Source organism: Eptesicus fuscus, chromosome 21 (assembly GCF_027574615.1).
Source record: "Eptesicus fuscus isolate TK198812 chromosome 21, DD_ASM_mEF_20220401, whole genome shotgun sequence".
In the NCBI taxonomy this organism is placed as follows: domain Eukaryota; kingdom Metazoa; phylum Chordata; class Mammalia; order Chiroptera; family Vespertilionidae; genus Eptesicus; species Eptesicus fuscus.
Genome location: NC_072493.1, coordinates 5,708,604 through 5,715,441, shown reverse-complemented (window position 1 = coordinate 5,715,441; position 6,838 = coordinate 5,708,604).

Below are 6,838 nucleotides of genomic sequence, written 5' to 3'. Positions count from 1 at the left end.
GGGCCTTTGTGCCCTGCCTGCTGCCCCCTGCAGACAGTCTCCCTGGCTCTCCCCCCCTGCAGCCCTCGGTCCCCCCCACAGCACTGCCCTGGTGGGGGCTTCCTTCCGTCCCCCCCACAGACAGCACTGCCCTGGTGGGGGGTTCCTTCCACCCCCCACAGACAGCAAGCCCACTTTTGGGTGGCTATCCAAAGGAAATGAAATTAGTATCTCGAAGAGATAACTGCACCCACATGTTCATGGAAGTGTTAGTTATAGTAGCCAAGACATGGAAACAGCCTAATTGCCCATGAACAGATGGTGTGTGTGTGTGGGGGGGTCTGTCCCCCGACAGACAGCACTGCCTCTGATGGGGGGGAGGTCTGTCCCCCGACAGACAGCACTGCCCTAGTGGGGTTCCTGTGGCCGGGGCTCTGGCACCTGGAAGGGCAGCGCTTCCCTGGCGGGTGGAGGGGAGGATGGGGCACCCTCCCAGTCCCAGGCTCACTTGTGTCCACGCGGAGGCTCCTCTCTCCCTGCATTGGCCGCCTTAGGGGAGGCCAGTTCCCGGTCCTGCTCCCCATGCAGAAGGGGGAGGACAGCCTTCCTCTCCCCGCCCTGTGCTGGCCGATCGGCCTCGGCTCCTTGGGAGTCAGACCCGAGCAGAGGACACAGAGCAGAGGAGAGAAGGTGTCCCCTGAGCCCATCTCCTGGCAGTGCCAGCGCCCTGTGTCCTGCCCTGAGGACCTCCAAAGACCGCGGCTCCTAAGACCGTCACTGTGGGGGAGGGCATCCACGTAGGAATCTGGGGAGGACACACACAGACTTTCACCTCCACTACGTCACTCACCTCACTGACGTCACTCACCTCACTGGTGTCACTCAACTCACTTGCCTCACTCCCCTCACTGGCGTCACTCCCCTCACTGGCGTCACTCCCCTCACTGGCGTCACCCCCCTCACTGGCGTCACTCCCCTCACTGGCGTCACTCACCTCACTGACGTCACTCACCTCACTGGTGTCACTCAACTCACTGGCCTCACTCCCCTCACTGGCGTCTCTCACCTCCACTGGCATCTCTCACCTCTACTGGCATCTCTCACCTCTACTGGCATCATTCACTTCCACTGGCATCACTCACCTCACTGGCATCCCTCACCTCACTGGCATCACTCACCTCACTGGCATCACTCCCCTCACTGGCGTCACTCACTTCCACTGGCATCACTCACCTCACTGGCATCACTCACCTCACTGGCATCACTCACTTCCACTGGCATCACTCACCTCACTGGCATCACTCACCTCACTGGCATCACTCCCCTCACTGGCATCACTCACCTCACTGGCATCACTCACTTCCACTGGCATCACTCCCCTCACTGGCATCTCTCACCTCTACTGGCATCTCTCACCTCCACTACGTCACTCACCTCACTGACGTCACTCACCTCACTGGTGTCACTCAACTCACTTGCCTCACTCCCCTCACTGGCGTCACTCCCCTCCACTGGCATCACTTTCCTCACTGGCATCACTCAACTCACTGGCATCTCTCACCTCCACTGGCATCTCTCACCTCCACTGGCATCACTCACCTCCACTGGCATCACTCACCTCACTGGCATCACTCACTTCCACTGGCATCACTCCCCTCACTGGCATCACTCACTTCCACTGGCATCACTCACTTCCACTGGCATCACTCCCCTCACTGGCATCACTCCCCTCACTGGCGTCACTCCCCTCACTGGCGTCACTCACCTGCACTGCTGTCTCTCACTTCCACTGGCATCAGTCACTCACTGGTGTCACCTCACTGGCATCTCTTACCTCCACTGGCATCTCTTACCTCCACTGGCATCTCTCACCTCCACTGGCATCTCTCACCTCCACTGGCATCTCTCACCTCCACTGGCATCTCTCACCTCCACTGGCATCTCTCACCTCCACTGGCATCACTCCCCTCACTGGCATCACTCACCTCAGTGGCATCACTCACCTCACTGGCATCACTCACTTCCACTGGCATCACTCCCCTCACTGGCGTCACCCCCCTCACTGGCGTCTCTCACCTCCACTGGCGTCAGTCCCCTCACTGGCGCCACTCCCCTCACTGTCGTCTCTCACCTCCACTGGCATCACTCCCCTCACTGGCGTCACTCCCCTCACTGGCATCACTCCCCTCACTGGCGTCACTCACCTCACTGGCGTCACTCACCTCACTGGCATCACTCCCCTCACTGGCGTCACTCCCCTCACTGGCGTCACTGCGCCATGGTTGAAATTGGCCTGAAGACTGAGGCTCAGCGCACCTGTTTGGTCTCTCTGACCTCACACACTCGGGAGTGAAAGGAGTAATTTAGGGTAACAGGCCCACAGCTTACAGGTGCCGTTAGCCTCTCGGAAGCCAGGCTCTTCTCCCTGAAGGCAAGGAGAGCGTTTCTGCGGGACCCAGGGCGGTTCTTGTAGAATTTCCCCCATTAGAGTTGCCAGACGCGTCCAACAGTGTCCTGATGTGGTACACTTCCATCGAGTGTGTGTGTGTGTGTGTGTGGGGGGGGGGGGGGGGGGGAGGGGCGAAGGTTAACTGGGCCTGGGGCCCCGGCCGAGTGGAGGCCTGGTTTACAGTGTTAGCAGGCTCTGGTAAAAGTGGGCGAAGGCAGTCTTCGGTGGGAGGTCTCCCTTGTTGATTCTTCTGTGGGAAGGAACTTGGAGTTCTGAGCATCTCCATGTGAGCTCTGCGGCGGCGCCTCTTATAAATAACACACCGCCGTGCTCGTGCCGTGGAGCATACGGGAGTCAGGCACGCGAGGCAGGATTTGCATTTAATTCTGGTTTTTGGAAAATGTGCACTCGCTAAAAATAAGGTAATTTTAGACTATAAAGTAGCTAAGGCAGTTAGGAGACGTTGCAATAGGAAATGATCCGTTCCATTTAGTGCCTGCATCTCAAACGGTTCATGGGATTAATTTACAGGAAAGGTCACCCTGTGGGGCGGGAGGAAGCTGGGAGCTGCTCTGAATCACAAGTCAGGACACGGCTGTGGTCTTCAGATCCATCTCTTTCTCCCTTCGCCCCTGGCTCTTCAGCGACAGTGACAGAAACCTCCCTGCTCCCCCTCCCCCCAAGAAGTCACGGATGTGGGCAGGAGGGGGGAGAGGATGGGAGAGGGGAAGGCCTGGAGACCGAGCTTTCACCTTCACCTTGATCTGTCATTCAGGGCTTCCTCCTCTTTTTTTTTTTTTTTTAAATATGTTTTTATTGATTTGAGAGAGAGGGAAGGAGAGGGAGGGGGAGAGAGAGAGAGAGAGAGAGAGAGAGAGAGAGAGAGAGAGAGAAACATCCATGAGAGAGAAACATGATCAGCTGCCTCCCGCAAGCCTCCTACTGGGGATTGAGCCCACAACTCGAGCATGCGCCCTGATGGAGCCTTTGGTTCACGGGTTGACGCTCACCCACTGACCCACACTGGCTGGCATGGGGCTTCTTCCTTTTTGTGGGTAGGCAGTTCTGAGCAGGCACCCAGCAACCGCTTGGTGGCTGTATTAGGTGCTCAGGCTGCTGTAACCCATCCACAGGCTGGCGGCGGCTTAAACAACAGAAATCTATTCTCACCGTCTGGAGGCTGGACGTCCACGTTCCAGGTGTCGGCAGGTTGGTTTCTCCGCAGGCCTCTCCCCTCGGCTTGGCAATGGCTGTCTTCTCCCTGCGTCCTCACCGGGCCTTTCCTCTGTGTGTGTGCGCATCCCTGGTCGTCGTCGTCTTAGAAGGACAGCAGTCCTATGGGACTAGGGACCCACCCTTAGGCCCTCACTTCACTTTCCCTCGTTAAAGGCCATAGCTCCAAGCACAGTCACATCAAGCGCAGGGAGATGTTGAGCAAAAGAAATGACTATGAAAAATATCTGTATGTAAAACAAAAATGGAACAAACCCACAACCCAAATGAAAAGGGAAACACATCGAGAAAAGACATTTGCAGCCATTTGACACTGGGCTGATAGCTTTGTTATATAGCGAACTCCTAACGCTGGTCATGAAAACGTTTAAACGGAACTAGATAAATGGGCAAAGGACGTGAACAGAAGATTTACAAAATAAGAAATGCAAAGCAGTAAACAAACATATGGAAAGATGTGCAATTGCAGCATAATCAAAGACAGGCAGATTCAAACCACAGGAAGGGAGCCATCCTTGGCCTGTGAGATTAGCAAGTGCTTGTCAGAATGATAATCGGCTGGCTGTTCTGGTGGGAGTGGGCGTAAGATGAATTCCTACACACCTCGAATCCCGCACACCCTCAAATTCTGCACACCCTCGCAGGTTCAGACCCCATGCCGCACACTCCTTCTCCCCTCAACGGGATTCTGGGATTCTGGGATTCTGTTCTGGCAATTGGTCCCCTCACCAGTTACATCCATGGGTTGTAACGACAAAGAAAAACCTGGAAACGAGGCAGAGGTGCCAGCTTAGAGCATCTTCCCGAGGGAGCCCTGGTGAGGCTGCCCCAGCCCTGAGCTCTCTCTGGTTTCAGAACAGCCGAGGCCACGTTCAGCTGTCGCCCAGGTCCACGCTTCCTTCATGGTGTCGCTTCACTAGTCCAGGCTGGAAACCTGGGCCGGCCTCTCTCCTGGATGGGGTCTGAATGTTTGTGTCCCCCAGTGCATGTGTTGACGATGGTTATAGGAGGTGGGGCCTTCCGGAGGCGTTTGAGTCTGAGGGTGGAGCCCCGTGGGATTAGTGCCCTTAGGAGAGAGACCTCGCAGGGATCCCTCACCCCTGCCCTCTGTGCGCTGTGGAGAGCGGCTGCAGTGTTTGGACAAGTTCAAGCCTCGGACTAATGAGAGGGCACAGTCCTCTCATGGCCACGTGCAAGTCCCAGCCTGGAGGGCAGAGCCCTCCCAGCACAATGATAGCCAACAGCTGTAGTTGTGAGCTTGAACCTATGGTCCGAACACATGGCCCCACGTGCCTGAGTGATATAGGCTGCAAGTAAACAAAATTGATCAGGTGCATGCAATTGAGTAGGATCGAAACCCACGAGAATGCTGTAAACATCTTGACCACGCCCTTCCTTTGCCTCGTGGCATCTGCTGTAAAATAAAGACACGGCTTGTAGTCCGTGGCGTTGTCTCTCTCCATCCGGGAGCAGCGTCCCACCCAGACCCAGCTTTCATTCTCTTGTCTGTCTTTTCTCAATCCTTCACCGGCCCCTCTCAGGGTCACTGAACCTGGCTGAGCTGGCGCAGCCCATAAGGCGCCCTGGGGCTGAGTATGCCACGGCCGTGCCAGCACCCACAGTGCGGATACAGCGAAAGGGCGCTGCTTAGGAACCAGAAAGCGAGCCCTCGCCAAATCCAGAATGTGGTCCCGGATGCCCAGCGCTAGACCGTGAGGAATAAACTGTTCCTGAGCCGCCCAGTCTGTGGTGTTTCCTTGTAGCCGCCTGAAAGGACTAGGTAGTCTTTAAATGTTGTCAGTTACCTCTCAGAACATCTCTGCAGTCTGTTCTGCCTTCGTTCCAATGCTGTTGCCTTAAACCACCCTCCATGCTCACCCCTGGGTTGTTCCAGACTCCTGTGGGGGGATGAGAGGGGCGGGGACACACTGAGGGAGAGACACAGGAGCGCCTCCCGCAGTGTCGGCGAGTTTCTGTATGTTTTTAAGAAGATCTGGGGCAAATAGCCCAAAAGCTTAAGGTTGATTGAGTCTGTGTGGTAGAACCCGAAGTTCATCACGTGCTATGTTTTCTGTATTTGGACTAAACAGTAAAAAGGCTTCACGTTTCTTGCCTGACTTTCCGGAGGCTTCCCTTCATTCCTGTCCTTCCTCTGCAATTCTGCTAAGTACTTTAATCACAAATCTCATTCTGTCTTTTTTTTTTTTTACTTGAAAACCCCATTATACTACTTCTCCATTTCGTACAGAATAAAAACCCAAATTTACTAGCTCAGCACAACAGGCCATCGACACCTCATAACGGAGCCACGCTAGACGCCATACCTCCCACACAAGCACCCGGACGGACCAGAGCCCGCAGCCGCTGCCCGTGCCCAACTTGCACGGCCGCCCTCCCCACCTGGGGCCGCCCCCCTCTTCTCACAGCCGACATCCAGCGCCCGGAAGAGGCGAGCTTTCTCCGCGTCCCCAAGCAGCGGCTGAGCTTGGCTTCCTTCATGCAGGCTCTCAGGGACTTCTGTTCCTGGCGTTTATCATTGCTCTCACCACCGGATTCGTTTCTACGGATTCTTCTAGAAGATAGGTCCTCAAGGGCAGGGCTGGCCTCCTCTTCACTTCTGTGAGTCCCACGTGGAGTGCAGTGTCCACACATCAGGAGCTCTGAGGGTGCTGTGCACGTGGATCCGGGGGCCCTTCCCTCTGCACGGGAAACGTGAGAAACCGGGGAAGACGTGTATTCTAGGCCAGTGGTCGGCAAACTCATTAGTCAACAGAGCCAAATATCAACAGTACAACGATTGAAATTTCTTTTGAGAGCCAAATTTTTAAACTTAAACTATATAGTTAGGTACATTGTTATTAACTTAATTAGGGTACGTGGTATTTTGTGGAAGAGCCACACTCAGCGGGCCAAAGAGCCGCATGTGACTCGTGAGCCGCAGTTTGCCGACCACTGTGCTAGGCAGTTGGGATAGCTCGCAGAGTCGGTAATCAGAGACCCACTGTCCGAAGAGAACCGAGTCCCAAGAAACGGCAGGGTGGAAATTTCAAATGCCGGACGGCAGTCTGTGAGGGCAGACTCCAGCCTGGGCTAGCAGGGCATGCCGCTGGCTGCTGTGACACAGGGGACATGGGGGCTCGCAGCCCAGACCCGCACTGGAGGGTTGGTTCACCCGGT